Raw genomic sequence first — 19,335 nt, 5'->3', positions numbered from 1 at the left:
GGCTTGTAGAAATAATCAAGGACATGAATAAACAGAAAAAGTGCTTTGTGTTTCTAGAAACACCATATCTACTTGATAATTCTCCATAGGTCCCACTAATGTTGCATGTAGCAGATGCTCAATAAATGTTTACTAAGTGATGAAAATGAACGGGTTTCACATTCATATTTCTACAATAATATTTGAACACTATAACAGGACTTTTTCACAAACTGAATCTCAGCATCACTCTTAAAAAAAAGTTTATGAAGACACTAGTGAAAGGCCCTTCTACAGATCTCAGAACTCAATCTGAAATTCTATAATGCCCTTTTATATTTTATGTACATACGCTTAGCTGAATGATATTTTCTTCCTTTTTTTTTTTTTTTTGCTTTATAGGGCTGCTCCCACGGCATATGGAGGTTCCCAGGCTAGGGGTCTAATCGGAGCCATAGCCGCTGGCCAACACCACAGCCATAGCAATGCCAGATCCAAGCTGCATCTGCAACCCACACCACAGCTCACGGCAATGCTGGAATCCTTAACCCACTGAGCGAGGCCGGGGATTGAACCCGCAACCTCATGGTTCCTAGTTGGATTCTTTAACCGCTGAGCCACGACAGGAACTCCTGAGTGATATTTTCTTGAATGATCCATTAGAATATCAAATAAATGTATCTCCCAAGAATATATTTAGCAGTAGAGAGTTAGGAAATTAAATTAAAAAGCCTATAGAAAGTCCTCATTAAACCAACTGAAGTATTACCCCTAGTGCATTCCTGTAGCAACACAGAAGGCCAGGTCGAGCTTTACAATTGCATTATCTGTAGATGTTGACATTACAGAAAACTGGCAGTATCAAGCTCATACATTTTAGCTCTGCAGAATTATTAACTAATACTGTTTTCAGTGTCAGCAAGGGTCCATCCTCCACAGTGCCTCAAATTTGCTTTTGGTTCCTATCCAGGACCCTATGACCCTGATTTTCAAACTCTTTATTTTCCCACTCCAGCTGTTTTTGAAGGTTTTTCTGGTTCTTAACTGAAAGTCAATTGATCCCTTCATAGATGTGAACTGAAATCACTTAGATATTTTGCCTTTAGGATTTAGTTAAAATGAGTAGTCCTTTTATCAATGACCCCTATTTACCAGCCATTTTATGTGCTAGACACAACTAAATGTTTTATGTTTATTTTTCAAGTTAATTTTTGCAACATTTTGTCTTTATAAGGTAGCTATCACTTGTACTTTTAACACATGAAGAAATTTAGATTAAGAAAAATTTAATAACTTGCTCATGGACTCCTGCCTTGTGGGCCCTTCATGTCACGTTATATAAATGGATTTTTCCATTGATTCCTCTCCCTGCTCCACTTGCCAAACTTAGTTCCAACTTGCATTTGTGAACTTTTTACATTTCTTGGTTCCTGATCCCCAGTTTTTGTTGCTTTAAATCAGAATTCCTCTGACTTTGGGTATTGTTAGGCAGGCCTTAATTCTTCTGGCTTCTAGCTAACCAACTTTTTTCACACAATTCTATGCCTGTTTTTATAGTTTAAAAAGATTTGACTGCTCCCCATCTGTGGTTAGAAACAAAGTGTCCTGATGTCTTGAACTTGGAAGTTGGATTATAAAAGTGAATCATCAAACAAATAAGAGAGATACAAATATAGTTTTCTTTTCTCTCACAGTTTAATTAGGGAAGAAGTGGATAACCATAACTTCTATGTTATAATTGGATATCATTTCCTAGATGCAAGAACATTTCTCAAAAATCTTACTTAGGAAGCTCACCAGCACAATTTTTCATTAGCATTATGATCATGGGGCTGGTAAAACTGAATGCGGCTTAAATAAAATAACTTTGCTAAGTTAACATCAAATTATGGTCTATTAATGATCAGGTTAAAGAGTGTCAAAGCTAGAAAGAGTCATTGCTATTCTGAGATTTATTGGCAATATTGACAATTTATTGGTCTAGAGCAAACTTTGGTAAAATAATGCAATCTGTATAAGAGTTGATTAAATATATTCATCAAAACCTAAGAATGTATGATGGGGCTTACCTCCATTTTAATATGTTAATTTAAAAATTTGTTACTTTTCTGTAGTGCTATAATTCTTTATAATGAATTTTATTTTTTTCTCTTATAGTTGGTTTACAGTGTTCTGTCAATTTTCTATTGTACGGCAAAGTGATCCAGTCACACACATGTATATATACATTCTTTTTCTCACATTATGCTCCATCATGCTCCGTCACAAGTGACTAGATATAGTTCCCAGTTCTATACAGCAGGATCTCATTTGCTTCTGTTATACTCATATGAATTGGTCTTCTTTGCAGTAAATGTCCAATTAGTACAGTTTGGGACTATTATTGCATAAAAAAACCACTGTAACATTGGAGCTGTAGAAATAAGTTTTTCGAAATTGTGTTTAAAGTACTTAAACCTTCATACTCATAATCTGTAATTAAGAAACATATGGTAAAGAGGCCAAGAGAAAAAGTAACAGCAGCCTCTCTCATTGGGGCTTATATCTGAATCTTGAGCCTAGAGGGAGACTCTAGGCTCAAGGTCAGGTCCTTATATTTTGGAAGTCAGCATGTTCAGGTCAGTAGAAAACTCTACTTAATATAAGATGTTCAGTTAATTTTTGATTGTTTTTCTTGGGCCAGCAAAATTGGCTTGAGGACCAGATAATCAGAGAAAAGGGATAGAATAGTCTTTAAGGATATTTAGTATATCTGTCTCTGCAACATACATATCCAGAGAATATAGTTATGCCATACAGATCTTGGTTATTCTATTATTATCTCAGATCCAGTGATATAATCAGACTTTTTTGAGATTTTTAGCGAATGGGTAAGTTTGACTCTTTCTTCTATTATACTTCTATGTTTCCACTGTTTTTAATTCATGTTGATCAGTTATACAATTTATATTCCGGACTATACGAAACAAAGCCTAATTCAAGTGCTCCCTTCTTTTCAGCCTTTACATGAAATACTGCCCTAGTCTCACATTAATGAAGTAAATCATCTCCTTTTGTAGTAACTATTTGTCTTTTGGGTGGTATCATGGGATTCATTTCACATCAAATAACTCAATGACATTTAAGAGATGTTTGAATCTCACTCAGCCTATTTCTTAGATTACATACTTTGTCTTATTAAATCTACTTAATAGCTTTCCTTTCAGTGATGATATTTTCTAAGCTTGTCCTCAAATATTGGGGGTTATAACTCCTTAAGAGTCTGTAATACACTTATCGCTCCTACACATAATGGCAAGGTAACATTTTATAAAGTGATAAATGAAGCCATATGGACATAAACATTAGTTCCTTAATGAAGAGGAAAAATTTGCCACTGAAGTATGTATTTAAAAGTTTCCCAAATCAGTTTGATTTTCTATAATGAGGAGGGATTTTCCAGTTGAATTTTTCCTGTTATTGCTTGCAAATAGAAAATACAAATGAACTAGGTATTGTTCTTGCCTCTTGGCTCCTTTGAAGGGCTCTGAATCAGCCATGATGTGAGTGACACAGTATATTTAGAATGAGCATTCTATGTCCAGTCATAGTCTTATCTTGTTCCTCTAAAGACATGTTTTTCTTTAGTTCTAGGAGAAAACATCAGATAGCTGGAAACTTAAAAAATATCTTCCAAGAACATATGGATAGCTCAAATAACCATCTCTATCCATAGTTATAAATCATCACAAACTTGGATCTTTGGATATGATTCATGAGAAAGAGATTGTAGTGGTAGCCTGTGCTTTTTCTATGAGCACTATAAAACTCTCTATTAATAAAAAATCAGAGTATCAGAAACTTCATCCTTATTTGTGAATGCTCTAGAAAGTAAAACCCAGAGAAAATACCAACACAGAAAGTAAAACCAGACAAAATACCTGTGACATGAATATCTTTGCTTCTCAGTCATTATCTTAGATTTAATGATCTAGTTAGTATCTTTATAATTGACATTTTAAAATTATTTATTTATTTATTTTACATTTTTTTAATTTGAAATTTTCTCTCTCATCTTTGATTATATTTAAATATTTCATAGTCACATGCCAATGAGCACTCTCAAAGAGTTCAGTTTTTTGGTTATTATAACCCTTAAACTATTTACCTTTGATTATTTTAAAAATATAAGTTAGATATACCCGCCACATCCAATTGTCACGCTAATCTGGGCTGCTTTTGATTAGAGAGTAGGATCTGTGATATCATTCTGCAGTGGTGGACATCTGTCTTTCTGGTAAGAATTCCTTCTTCTGATATCACAATTCCTCTTTTCCTTTCAGGAAATGACCCTCCAATATTATTAGTACTTTTAGCTCTTGGCTTTGATACATGGTTCAGACTTTATAAGTCAAAGTTCAAAGTGATTAGTTCAACAAAGGGCACTTGATTAAATCTAGCCTGAGGAATTTTGTTGGGAATAATTGGAAAGAGGTATTCTCTTCATTCAGAATTGCAAAGAGAGAGGGTAAGTCTAGATTTTTTAATTCTACGTGGAAAGATACATTAGTTAACTACTTGCTGTATAACAGTATTACCACAAATGTCATGGGCTTAAAACAACACATTAAAAAAAAAATCTCATAGTTTCCATGGGTCAGAAGTTTGCGCATAGCTTAGCTGGGTCCTTTTCTTTGGGATCTTAGAAGGCTGCGATTATGATATTGTGCAGGACTGCAGTCTCATCTGAAGCTCTGATAGGGAAGGATCCATTTCCAAGCTCATGTGATTGTTAGCAGAAATATAAGATTATCTTATGGAGTCAGGGTTTGGGATGCCTTAATAGGCTACAAAGGAGAGTTAGGCTCATATTATAAAAAGAAAGTAAAAGAAAAACAAACAAACAAAAACAAACATTAAGGCAGTTCATTCATTCCAGCCATCCAGACCTGTGGCTGAAAGTTAAGGTAGTTATCTCAGTGTGGCCAGATTTTACACAGAGTTTTATTTTATTTTTATGACTGTACCTATAACACATGGAAATTCTTGGGCCAAGGGTCAAATTGGAGCTGCAGCTGAGGCCTACGCACAGCCACAGCAAAAGTGGATCCCAGCTGCATGCCAGCCCACACCACAGCTTGAGGCAACACTGGATCCTTGACCCATAGAGCAAGGCTTGGGATCAAATCCTCATCCTCAGAGAGATGTTGGGTCCTTAACCCACTGAGCCACAATGGGAATTCCTTACACAGAACTTTAAAAAGCAGTTCTGGAATATTTAGTCATACTTTATAAGGCTTGCAAGAGGGGAATAGATTATGCCACAAAAATCCATTTCTCACAGTAACACCACAATACATCGTCCCAGGACTTTCTATAAAGTATAAGAAAACAAAACTAGGATATACTAAAAGCCTCATTTGTATTTATTTTTTTAAAACTTCCTATACTATTAAAACATTGTGAGCTCTCTGTGTATATTTAGAAACACATCTGATGCCTGTGAGCTGTGCAGGCGCTCTTTCAACATTACCATTTAGGAGCTCAGCATGTCAAATTGTTACACATTTCTGCTGCAGGCTTCTGACACAATGTGTGGGTGCTGTCTTAGGCCAGAGCCTCTTGAAGCAGAGGTTAGGGAAGTGGGTTTTGTGAAGGAATTTACTGAGAAGTGCTTTCAGTATAAGGGGAAGATGGGAGAAGACAATTAAGCAATGTTGTGCCCTAGAATAAAAACTGCATTACAAAAATTGGGCCACCCCGAGAAGAGGCCTTGCCTTCTTTAATCCCATGATAGTTAGTCATTGGTCGCTGGCTGTTAGGTGTCGTGACATGAGCAATTCTCTGGAGAAAGGGGAAGCTGTGAGCCTTAGTGGCCAACATACATAGCCATGAATAGATGGGGGCACCTGCTTGGGGAAAGTGATCTAACATCACCCACTACAGGTATGCATTGCCTATTCTTATTACAGCAACTATCAGTTTATCTTCTACAGCAAGTGGGAACATGATTGCTACCTGTCATGTATATGGCATTCTATATTCCAAGTAAAAGTGGGATTTTACTAGGCATCCTAATGTGCCCAGAAAATTCCATGCAAACTTACAAATGGTGTGAAGGGCATCGGTTGAAGAAAAAATGCATAATGTCATGTAGGTGAATTGAATTTTCATAGGTAAATTATATACATGTAGATTTTAATGGAAAAAGTCAAGATTATTTGAAACACAAAGTTTAGAATACAGATCATGTCATATTGCCCTCTCTTGCAGTGGTGATATATTAAGTATTGAACCGGGAGGTACTGCAAGAAAGAAGGGTTAATGGTTATGGAAGAGAGACAAAGAGACAGAGATAGAAAAAATAGTTCAAAAGTAAATATAGAGTGGTAGCAAAAAGCAAGGGACCTAAATCAAATGATTGAGAAATTGAAAAATCAATTCTTATGTTATTGAGTTGACTGTGGACAGGTAAATGGTACAGAAAAGACTAAGACGAAAAAGAGGTTTTAGGTCACTATTATTTAACTATAAACTGTTACGATCTCTCTAAGAAGTCTCACACATGCATTTACTCTCTAAACATTATCTTCTCTTAAAGCATTTGCATATGCTCATCTCTTTGTATTGGACAATTTTTTCTTCACAGTCCATCTTTATCAGATTTCAGCTTGTACAGGAGCAGATCCTCTTAAAATCTTTTCACAACCACTTAAGATTGGTTAGTGGTGCTTCTCTTGTGTGCTTCTGTAGCATGTGTACATGTCACAGAACACGTTCCCAGACTGTATTTTAATAGTGCATTTATGAATCTGGATTATGCTTCTGTAAAGATGGAACACATTGGTTTTTAACTTATCTGTACCTAACACAGAGGCAGGCACGTAATTTATATTTAAATTGTTCTTAATACTTATTTGGATAAATAAATTAATATTCAAATTAATTCAACTGAAATAACTGTATATACTGGGATAATATTTTTTTCTTATTTTTTATTCATAAAGTGTTAAGGAAATTATAGCATTTCAGATCCAGGTATCTTAGGTTATCACTAGAGTTAAGCAAAAAGAACCATTAAATTAAGCCATTGGTAGAAATAGACATAGAAACAGAGAAGCAAAAGTAGAAGGACTTAGAGAATTCATAGAGAGACAGAGAGAGTAAAAGAAAAACATCTAAATAAGAGAAATAAAAAGAATGCATTTGAGATGAAGAGAAAGTATGAAAGACATAGAGAAAAATTCATAAGCAGAGCCAAAAATATAGTAATAGGAAAGCCTGATTAAGAAGAGGCCTATTAGAATGAGATAAGTAATACTGATGATAACGGCTGTCAGTCTCTTTGGTATTTGAAAGGCCAACAACTTCTGTATTAAATACACAGAAGGCCTGATTCACTATAGTATCTTAGAGATATCTGAAAATTAAGACTTAATAAATTAATCTGAACATTTCCCATCAAATCAAATTTGGTTTTAGGGTTTATTTGAGTAGGTATAATTTATAATTAAAGCCAAAATGATGGAAAATATCTTTAGACATGAAGAAAATTAGCACTATTAATAGCTCTTTAATTTTCAAAGGCTGCATGCTGGGTGATACGGACATAAGGGTCTAATATGAGGGCATAATTTTAAGAATTATAACCTGTGGTGTGCTTATAAATGTTTACCAGCTGGCTCTCAGGGGATGGAGGGAAAAGGCCTAGTTTGCAGCATTTGCCAAATTCTGTGATGTAAATACTCCTAGCATGGCTAATTTTAAGATAACACAGTATTACTAGGCGTGGATCATGGGAGAGTTGTGCACGATTAATTCTCATGGCATACAATAGATGATAACTACTTTTTGATATTTAATAAGCAAAAAATAATGGTGATTAGCATATGTGATTTCTGTCTATATTAGTCAGCACTCTCAGTTGTAAGTGCCATAAATCCAACTTAAATTAGTTTAATTTGGTTCTTGAACTCATTGCTTCTTCCCATAACTAAAAAGGTTAAGAGATAAAGCTAATTCTGACATGGTGAAATCCAGGGGTTCAAGGGATTTCAGTTTTCATGAAAGATTTCTATCTTCATCCTTGTGGTGATTACATTTTCCAGGGGATTTTATGTAGTAGACAGACTCTAGAGTGGTCCTCATGATAGATATATCTCCCTAGGTTCATACTCTTCTGTGATGCTATTCTGACCCCATAAAAATGGGATATCTCCATGTTCAAAAAGCTATGGTCTGGTATTGGAGACACATATACATATTAATATAATGAAGTGCAAAAGTATAAACTCCAGGAAAGGAGAAAAATATGTATTAACCAGCATTGCACTGTTAGTTTTACTTTTCTCATATGTATTCAAAGATTTTAAAAATAAATTATGTATTACTTGAGATAGTCACTATATTTTTTAGTTTTTCCTTTAATAACTATCTAAATTTGAATAAAAATTAAAAATCCCAACATTATGGCATTTGCTACAATAACTCATAAGAGACCCTGATTTCAATATTGTCTTATTATCAGAAAAATATATTGTTGTCCTTCTACAGTCACATTTTCTGATTTAGACACTGATTTCTTTTATCTAGAATATCTATCACTAGCAGTAAGCCATGCCGATAGAAAAAATAAGATGATACCTTATTTTACTAAAATTTTATCTGTTTATCTTTTGATATTTCTCTTTGAGGTTAGAGCTTCTATTGTTTGCAAATGCTCAATTTTTTTTTATGCTTTTTCCAAGCTGGTTATAAATGTTTTCATTTGGACAAAATGACTTATGGCTAATATGGTTAATGGTTCAAAAATTTTAGTGTTTGTTGTATTCCATCTAAAATGCTCAAAACCTTTTAAGCAATTAGCTATAATGATACTCTGAAATGTCTAAAATGTTCATAAAACCAATTTTGGTGGTTTTTTTCTTTGCAATTTCTTTTGAAATTATACTCTTTTGCAATGATTTTCAGAATGAAGTTGTTAAAAAGGAAGCACAAATTTGGAATCAGTGATAAACTTTTCAGTTTTTACTTAGTAGGAAATTCTAGTGCTAATGTGTTCAGTTTGAGAGGAATAAAATGATTCTCAGATTTCAATGAAGTTATTGAGAAATAATGATATGTTACGATCTAATTTTTGCAAATAGACATACAGTTCACCTTGAGGCTATTTGCACTATTGGGTAATAAAAGAAAAATAATTCATTTTGTATCACAGTCATTTTTTACCCCTGTGACTACTTAAACATTTGTTCAAATGTAGCTGTTCTGAATTTCTAATAGTAACTAGTGTCACGTCCCTTTAGCCCTTGGAGTTTAATATAAGTGAGTATTAATGATTCCCAAACCCTGGGATATGTAGTTTATACTTCAGTGACAAGTAAAATGTCAAAATATATGGTAAATAAAAAAAAACAAAAACAAATACCCAACAAACTGAGAAACAAATAGAACAAAATAGAATTAAATCTAAAATTTAATTTTTAGACTGGTATAGTAATTGAATTTTATTTCAACCAAGTGATTTCAGTTGGGTTTAAGTGATTTCAGGTTTCAGGAAAGATTTCTATCTTCATCCTTCTCCAACATTTCTGCACATCTTCTAAGCAAGGCACTGACTACTCTTTGTTCCATTTTATCTTTTCTAGAATGTTTATATAGAAAACTGTCTTGAAAGAAGAGATAATATCTCCTTCCTCAGCGAGGGCAAATATACTTACTGTCCAATAAAATGAAGACAATACTTTCCTCCAGAACAAAAGGTAAATATGCTTATTAACCATTATAAAATATCCAAGATCTCTAAACTCGGAGTTCTTCTCCCATAACTTGCCTGTGTAGCTATCATCTGACCCATTTCACATAGCCGTGTGGGAATTGTGACTTAGGGAAACAGCTCAGGATGACTGATACTCTAGCTACTGCTATTGCTTTGTGTAATCCATCCTTCATTTTTGACCCAGGAGTCTTGTCTTCTGTCAGCATCCAAACTTATTGACTTGGAAATAGGGTAAAATCTCAGACCCTTCAGAGTTCTTGACAACAAACTAATTACTTACCCAGTTTAGCTGACAACCGAGACATTCTAGGACTATTACAATAGTTGTTTAATACAGTTATTCAAGTTGTATATTACACAGGCTGGTCTCTAGACCTATAGGCATGGTCTTACAATACTGGACTAATGAGTGTCACAGACATTCTATCTGGATTAGTTCTGCAACGATATTTTCATTTGAAAAAATATTGCAAAATTTTAGCTCTCTAGAAGTATTCATTAGGCCTAATTTTATCATCTATATGTAGTAAAACAAGGGACTTCACCAGAGATTCTATTTGTATTAAAAGACCTGATTTTTAGAGCAGTTTAGATTCACACTCAAAATGAGAAGAAGGTATAGAGATTTCCCATATATCTCTGTCCTCCCCCTCACACATACAGCCACTCATCTTTGCCTCACAGTAGAGTTGTGTACCTGTTGCAATGGATGAACCTACTTTCATAAGTCAGTGTCACCTGAAGTCCATAATTTACATTAGAATTCATTTTTGGTGTTGCACATTCTATAGGATTGGACAGATGTGTAATGACATGCATTTATCACTGTATTACCATACAAAATAGCTTCACTTTCCTAAAATTCTTCCATACTCCACCTATTGATCCCTCTCTCCCTGCAAACCCTTGATTTTTTTTCACCATCACCATAATTTTGCTCTTTCCAGAATGTTATATAGTTGGAATCATGTCATATGTAGCTTTTTATGATTGGCCTCTTTCATTAGTAATGTACATTCAAAGTTCTTCCATATCTCTTCATGGTTGGATAGCTCAGTTCTTTTTTAATGCTGAATAATATTTCATTGTCTGCATGTACCACAGTTTATCTGCTCATCTGCTGAAGAACATCAGATGATGTTTTGGCAATTATGAATAAACCTACTATAAACATTTGTGTGCACGTTTCTTTGTGGACATATTTTCAAGCCTTTGTAAATATCAAGGAGTATGCTTGTTGGGTCCTATGGTAAGAATATGTTTAGTTTGCCAAACTGCCTTCCAAAGTGGCTGTACAATTTTGCATTTCTATAAGCAATAAGAGTTCCATTACAGATGCTTGCCAGTATTTGTTGTTGTTAGTGTTTTGAATTTTGGCCATTGTGATAGGTGTCCAGTGATATCTCTTTGTTTTAATTTGCAGTATAATGATGATGTATGATGTACAGCATCTTTTCAAATACTTATCTGCCATTTGTATATCTTTTTTGGTAAGGTGTCCCTTCAGATCTTTTAAGTCAGGTTTTTAATTTTTTATTACTGATTTTGAAAGAATGCTTTGTTTATTTTGGATAACAGTCCTTTATCAGGTATGTCTTTTGCAAATAGTTTCTCCAGTTTTGTGGCTTGTCTTCTCATTCTCTTCAAGGATTTTTTATGAAAGAATTTTACATTTGAGTATACATATGGTTAATAAGCATAAAAAATTAAGATAGCCACACATTTATAATTATGATATTTAACCACATATGCTAACTCTTGATCTGTTTTTAATAATCTCTTTTGATTATTTTAGAAAAATTTCTCTACATTATAAATCTTTCATATTAACAACTTATATTCACATGGATTCTGGATTTTTGGATTTGACTAATGCTCTTTAAAGTTAGAAGATAAAATAAAGTCTCCGTCCTAAAAGAAATTACAGTGGGAAGACAGACCTGTAAAGCAAAATAAAATAAAACATATATCTATGGTAATCAAGTGATAACATGAGTGAAGTAAGTCAGGTATGTGAGAAACAACTGAGAGTTTTCACAAGAGTAGTTAATCAAAAAAGTTTCTGGTTCTAAGTACAAAGTGCTAACTGAAAAAAATGCACAATCTAAAAGTTGAGAGCTCTGAAGGACTGTCCTGAGGAGGTAAGGGAGGAGCCAGGATATACAGGAGTTGCACACACACACAAAAATAAATAAATAAATAATAAATAAATAAACAAACAAATAAATAAATAAAATAGTTTGAACATGAAAATATTCCTGTTAATTAAAGAAAATCTAAACACCTCAGGCCAATGAATTCAGCACTTTTCTATATATGGAAAGATGCAAGAGTCCGGGCTCATTGAAGTAGATCCTTTGATACGTACCTGAACTGTCTCAGGCCAGTATCCTATTTTCTCCATCCTGAATCCTCTCAGGATGCATTTTTGGGGGCAGCTGCAGGAGCTAATGCCGCCAATGGCTGAAACAACCTTTGTTTACTGATATGGCAGGCTATATTCTTTGTCCACAAAAGTATCATATACTACTTAGCTATAGCTAATTTTCTCTATGTAGTAACAGGTCATTTTAGTCTCAAGAGAAGCTAAAAATCCAGAATTTGGTGTAAACATTTCAAATTTTAGAATGTTTGCAAGCGTGATGTGGCCCAAACAAATCTACGGACTAGGTTAGTCCTTTCAGTTACATTCAACAGCTTCTAATTAACAAATTGCAAAATAATATAATATGGACTTTAATAATAGAAGCGTATATGAAGTGTGGTGGTAGCATGGAAAAGTTACATTAAAAAGGTAATCTTTGAAATATTCATCCTTGGTAAGACGTATAGGGACATTCCTTGGCATTGTTGAAATAAAGCAAAGGAACAACAGATGGAAAGTGTGAATGTTTAGGAGAAATCTCACAGAAAACTCTTCAATAAACTTATTAGTTCATTAGTTCATTTAATTTAAAAATCAGTAAGAAGACTTAAGGTACAGATCAATTGAGGTCTGGCTTCCTTCTCTGTGATTTTCTTTCTTCACATTCCATATGTCCATTTCTTCCTAAAGTTAAGGTTCCTCATGGTGATTAGATGTCTTAAGCAGATCCAAGTTTCACACAAATACACTGAGTGTCCAAGAGGAAGAGAAACTTCTTTTCTATCAATCTTTTTTTTTTTTTTTTTTTTTGGCTTTTTAGGGCCACACACATGACATAGGGAGGTTCTCAGGCTAGGGGCTGAATCAGAGCTGTAGCCACTGGCCAATGCCACAGCCACAGCCATGCCAGATCCAAGCCATGTCTGCTACCTACACCACAACTCATGGCAATGTGGGATCCTTAACCCACTGAGTGAGGCCAGAGATCGAACTCATGTCTTCATAGATACTAGTCAGATTCATTTCCACTGAGCCATGATGGAAACTTCTTTTTTCTTAATCTTCATCTAAATTCCTAGGCTTTAATCTTATTGGACCAAGTTATAACCTTTTGCTAATCTTGACCCTGAATCCTAATCCTGAGTCACTGTGGACAGAGGAAATGCTACTTACCAACTAACTAAATCCTGAGTTAAATATCCATCTGTGAACTAATCATTATGACTGCAGAGTATGATTAAGGTTAGTGGGATGGGGTGATTAAGACCTATTCTTCGAATTGGGTCTGGAGTCAATTCCACAAAATGACATGCTGTAACCCAAGGGGGGACAGGTGAAAAAGACACTAAGAAAGTATCTACCATCCACCACACTTCACTTCAGGTAGGCTGGATCCAGGTCACTGAGAACCCATCACTCTCTCTTATCTCTGGTTTCCTTAGTATCTGCTTTATTCTCAGTTACCAGGTTTAGGCAAAAGAAGCACTACTTTCTCCAGGCCAAAACACCCATTCTCCTACCTTAACAACACCAGGATAAGAATTGTTTTTTTTCCTCAGAGTTCTAATAAATGATCCATATGAATCCTTATTATACCAACTTGGGTCACACATCTGTACTTGGAATGAATTCTGCCAGAGCTACAAATGCTCATACTGATTAATCCTGGGCCACATAACATTCTTGGAGATAGATTTTTAAAAATATTTTTTAATTAAAGTATAGTTAATTTGCAATGTTTCTTCATATTTTGTTGTACAACAAAGTGAACCAGTCACACACAGTTCCCTGTGTTTACAGTAGGGCCCCATTGCCCATACATTCCAAATGTAACAGTGTGCATCCACCAACCCCAAACTCCCCATCCATCCCATTCCCTTCCCCCTCCACCTTGGCAATCACAAATCTACTCTCCTTGGCCATTAACTGTTTCTGTTTCATAGACAGGATCATTTGTGCCAGATTTTAGGGTCCACAAATAAGTGATATATGGTATTTGTCTTTCTCTTTCTGATTTACTTCAGTTAGTATGAGAATCTCTAGTTACCTCCCTGTTACTGAAACGACATTATTTTGTCCTTTTTTATGGCTTAGTAGTATTCTATTGTATATATGTACATCTTCTTAATCCATTCATCTGTCAAAGGACATTTAGGTTGTTTACATGCCTTGGCTATTTTGAACAGTGCTGCAGTGAACTACAGGTGCATGTATCTTTTTCAATAAAGGTTTTGTCTGGATAAATGCCCAGGAGTAGGATTGCTGGATCATATGGTAGTTCTATATTTAGTTTTCTGAGGGCCCTCCACATTGTTTTCCATAGTGGTTGCACCAATTGACATTTCCACCAACAGTGAAGGAGGGCTCCCTTTTATCCAAATCCTCTCTGGCATTTATTTGTTGACTTGTTAATAATGGCCATTCTGACCAGTGTGAGGTGGTACCTCACTGAAGTTTTGGTTTGCATTTCTCTAGTAATTAGTAATGTTGAGAATTTTTTCACGTGCCTGTTGACCATCCATATGTCTTTGGAGAAATGTTTATTTAGGTCTTCTGCCCTTTTATCAATTGGAGCATTTTTTTTTTTTTTTTTTTTTTTTTTTTTTTTTTTGCTGTTGAGTTGTACTAGCTGTTTGTATATTTTGGAGATTAGGCCCTTGTCAGTTGCATCATTTGCAAAGATTTTCTCCCATTCTGTGGGTTGTCTTTTCATTTTTTTTAAAGGTTTCCTTTGCTGTGCAAAAGCTTTCGAGTTTAATTAGGTCTCATTGGTTTATTTTTGTTTTTATTGACCTTATTCTAAGAGGTGGATCAAACAAGATGTTGCTGTGATTTATGTCAAAGAGCATTCTGCCTATGTTTTCCTCTAGGAGATTTATAGTATCTGGCCTTATATTTAGGTCTTTAATACATTTTGAGTTTATTTTTGTGTATGGTGTTAGAGAGCGCTCTAATTTCATTATTTTACATGAGGCTGTCTAGTTTTCCCAGCACCATTTATTTATTTATCTTTCTTCTACTGTATGTTCTTGCCTCCTTTGTCATAGAGTAGTTGACCATAGGTGCTTAAGTTTTTTCCTGGGCTTTCTATCCTGTTCCATTGATCTATATTTCTGTTTTTGTGAGATAGGTTTAAGGTCAGCTTTATTCAAATGGCGTGAACTTAGATTTTCAGCCAGGTAGATCCCCGAAGAAAAAGCAGGAAACACTTATTAAACAAAGAAAATGATTACTAGGCAAAACAACAACAACAACAACAACCCAAAGAAACAGACCTCATAGAAATGTATACAAACAAATTTCAATACAAAAAACAAAAATTTAATTCAATTGTTTTATGCCAACAAATTCAGTAACACATATATTTAATTGAATTAATTGAAGTTTATGTACTGTTTGTAATAAAACAAAAGGTTGCTTAGTATTTGGATACAACCAAATATTTGACCTGTATGTTCACTCAGAATAACTTCATTGTATTAACAAAGGATTAATTGAAAATAAAAACAATGGATTTAAAATCCTATAATACTTGGAAGGTGCTTGGAATTTAATGTTTCTTAAATTTATCAAGCATTCATTGAGATATATTAAGAAGGTCACAAAAATCACAAGGTAGATTTAATCTCAGTTTTGTCCTGAGTGTTTTTTTTTAAATTACTCAATGAATTTTATTACATTTATAGTTGTACAACAATAATCACAACCAAATTTTATAGCATTTCCATCTCAAACCCTCAGTGTATCCTCTCAACCCCCAACCTGTCTCATTTGGAAACCATAAGTTTTTCAAAGTCTGTGAGTCTTTGAAGAGACTATTCTGCAAAGAAGTTCACTGTGTCCTTTTTTTAGATTCCACGTTAGTGATAGCATTTGATGTTGGTGTCTCACCATCTAACTTCACTTAGCATGATAATTTCTAGGTCCATCCTTGTTGCTGCAAATGTTATTTCCTTCCTTTTAATGGCTGAGTAATATTCCATTGTATGTATGTACCACATCTTTATCCACTCCTCTGTCGATGGACATTTAGGTTGTTTCCATATTTTGGCTATTGTATATAGTGCTATAGTGAACATTGGAGTACATGTGTCTTTTTGAGTCATGGTTTTTCTGTGGATAGATGCCTGGGAGTGGGATTACTGGGTCAAATGGTAATTCTATTTTTAGTTTTTTTGAGAAATATCCATACTGTTTTGCACAGTGGTTGCACCAATTTACATTCCCACCAACAGTGTAATGGGGTTCCTTTTTCTCCACACCCTCTCCAGCACTTATTGTCTGTAGACTTTTTGACAATGGCTGTTTTGTTTTTTTGTCTTTAGTCTTTTTAGGGCTGTACCCATGGCATATGGAGATTCTCAGGCTAGGGGTTGAATCAGAGCTACAGCTGCTGGTCTATGCCACAGTAATGTGCAATCTGAGCAGCACCTGCAACCTATACCACAGCTCATAGCAATGCCCAGATCCTTAACCCACTGAACAAGGCCAGGGATCGAACCTGCGTCCTCATGGATACTAGTTGCATTCGTTAACTACTGAGCCACGATGGGAACTCCCGGCCTGAGTGTTCTTATTCACTTGACTGCAGGAGCCACTGAAAGTTTTCTTATATTTGAAAACATACTTCAAATATTATTTCTACTTGCATTAAATAATGCAAAACTTATGTAGCATTATATAGTATTATGATGTTAGTGACCATGTCAAGAACAAGGTTGATGAACTAAGAAAAATGGGCTAAAAGCTGAGGGGAAAAATGTCATTTTTTAGAAGTCTTCTTAATTCAAAATGTATTAATGTAATAAATGCTCCATGGAGTCTGATTAGTGGACCTGCTCAGCATAAAATCTTCACATAAGTCAATTTCCAGTTTAATTTTGAACTCCATCTTTAATAATTGCACCACTGATATATACATGACTGTTAAAATTCTTTTTGTCAATCCCATTAAAGATAGCATAATTCCTCAAAAAATCTCAAAAGGAAATGCTCTAAAAATATACATAAAGTACACATAGCTAATTGTGCACTTTAACATGATTCAAAGTTTGAAGCCTGTCTATTGTTGATCTAATTAAATTACATAAAAGTGTTTATCTATAGAAAGCTGACCCTTGTTAAATCATGGCTGCATTAACAATGGTGGCCATTAATTCCTATTAATTCTAGCTTTATAGCATATCTAGAATGAATCAAGATATTAACTCTAAATCAGGAGTTAAGGAACTCATCTTTTCTGATGCAATGGAGTTCTATCCTCTTATTCAGTAGGGCAGGGATGAGTATATATTACATATATAAAGTGTACATGTAATGTACATACATTCTGTATATTTAATTATTATATATAACATTATATATAAAGTTAATTACGTGTCTGCTTTTCCAAAGGACCTCTCTCCTTTGCATCATTTTAACTACCCCTTTACTAGTATTAGCTTTAATGAAGACAAAACTCTACTTAATTAGGAGTCGCTTAATGACATTTGTTGAATATCTCTAAGAAGTATAATTAAAAGAACTTATTCTTGGTAACTTTTAACTTTGTGTAGAGGAACAAATGTTTGTTAATGTGTGTGTATGGGGGAGGTACATGGAGAATATGTACATTGAAACATAAGATGAATAATTTATCGTTATTTTTCATTATTACCATTGTTATTATTTTGTTTTCACTTTTTAGTGAAAACATAAATGAAAGTTATAGATATTAGTAAAATTATACCCAGTAGCATGTCATTTTGAATGGATGAATTGTGCAAAAGGAAAAATCTCAAAAGGAAATGCTCTAAAATATACATAAAGTACATGTAGCTAAAGCTGTAAGCAGTGAAATAAATTTCCACATTTGTAAAATTTACTATAGGTCTCATAGTCCATGTTTTTAGGGACCCTGTCACAAGGCAAATGATTGAAAATGAACATTTCCAAAGAAATTTTAATGAGTTTTGAATCCTTTTAATGGACTGAACTGAGTGTTACTGGACCTCTGCATAGTAAGGCATTTTACAAATGTGAATGTAACCAATCTACAGTTTCCTAAGTATTCTAAGGGTAGAAATAAAGGTTTGATAGAGTATTGCCCTTTGGTCATTAACGTAATACTTTAAAATACACAAGTATTTGATTTTCTAAGCCACCACTGAATATTTCAGCAGAATATTGCCTCTGGGTGGCTTTTAATAGTGTTTTATGTGACATGATTGGCTATTGGCTTAGAAAAGAGATGAAAAATCACAAGAACATTGTGGATATTTTCTAGTCCAGTTGGCTTTTGGACTTTATTCCAAATGAAGCTTATTTCAAAGGCCTTTGAGAAAAAAGAAAATTACAAAGGCAGCGCCTGTTCAGTAAGGTTTAACAGAAGTTAAGTCTTCATACTGTCTTTCTGTTCTTTTTAGCTCTAAGCCCATGATTATTCTACAAGAAGAGAGGAGATAGGTTTTATGGAATGGTGAAATTGCAATGATCTTTTTTTTTTTTTAATTACTTGCTAGATCTTTTTCTTTTAGCAAAGTCCATGTGCATTTAGCTCTGTTTCAAGTAGCAATGCACTTCTACAACCTTTCTTTTTCTCCATGTGCACATGGAAATATATAAGCACAATATCTTAGAAGTGCTTTATATAATATAAATATGAGGATTACCTTTTGCACCAACCTTCTTCAGAGATATTCCTTTGTCACTCGAGTTCCTGGCTCTTTATCACTAGAATTTTCAGATCGCTTCATCCCTTCTCCCTCAAATGTATATTAAAGATTTTTTTATTGTGTAAAATACACATAAAATCTACCATATTGGTTATTTTATCTTATTTTACTATTTCATTCTATGCTTTTAGGGCCACACTCATTGTACATGGAAGTTCCCAGGCTAGGGGTTGAATCAGAGCTACATCTACCAGCCTATGCCACAGCTATAGCAAGGCGGGATCTGAGCTGTATCTGCAGCCTATACCACAATTCATGGATCCCCGATACACTGAGCAAGGCCAGGGATTGAACCTGCATCCTCATGGATACTAGCTGGATTTATTTCCACTGCGCCACAATAGGAACTCCCCATCTTAGCCATTTCAAGTATACATTTCAGAGATATTAAATACAATTGCAGTTTTGTGCTACCATAACCACCATTCATCTCTAGGGAGATGCACAAAAAGATCTTGTATAACTGAAACTCCTCTACCCATTGAGCAATAGCTTCTCTTCCCTTAGCCCTTGTAAAGCAT

General features: G+C 34.4%; 1 protein-coding gene across 1 annotated transcript in view; it reads left to right on the top strand.

Annotated features, from left to right (window-relative positions):
• LOC110260475 (uncharacterized) overlaps window positions 1–19,335 on the top strand; it is a 473,671-nt gene that overhangs the window by 413,785 nt on the left and 40,551 nt on the right. The window contains exon 6 of the mRNA XM_085020959.1: window positions 9,606–9,719. The gene's annotated coding sequence lies outside the window, so the exon portion shown is untranslated. The remainder of the gene's footprint in view (window positions 1–9,605; window positions 9,720–19,335) is intronic.

Source organism: Sus scrofa, chromosome 4 (genome assembly GCF_054392235.1).
Source record: "Sus scrofa isolate SSC_HxYL_T2T_F1_AM1 chromosome 4, Sscrofa_HxYL_maternal_Yorkshire_Landrace_v2.0, whole genome shotgun sequence".
NCBI lineage: Eukaryota > Metazoa > Chordata > Mammalia > Artiodactyla > Suidae > Sus > Sus scrofa.
Note: the sequence above shows the minus strand (reverse complement) of the source record. Positions and strands in the feature narration are given on the sequence as shown.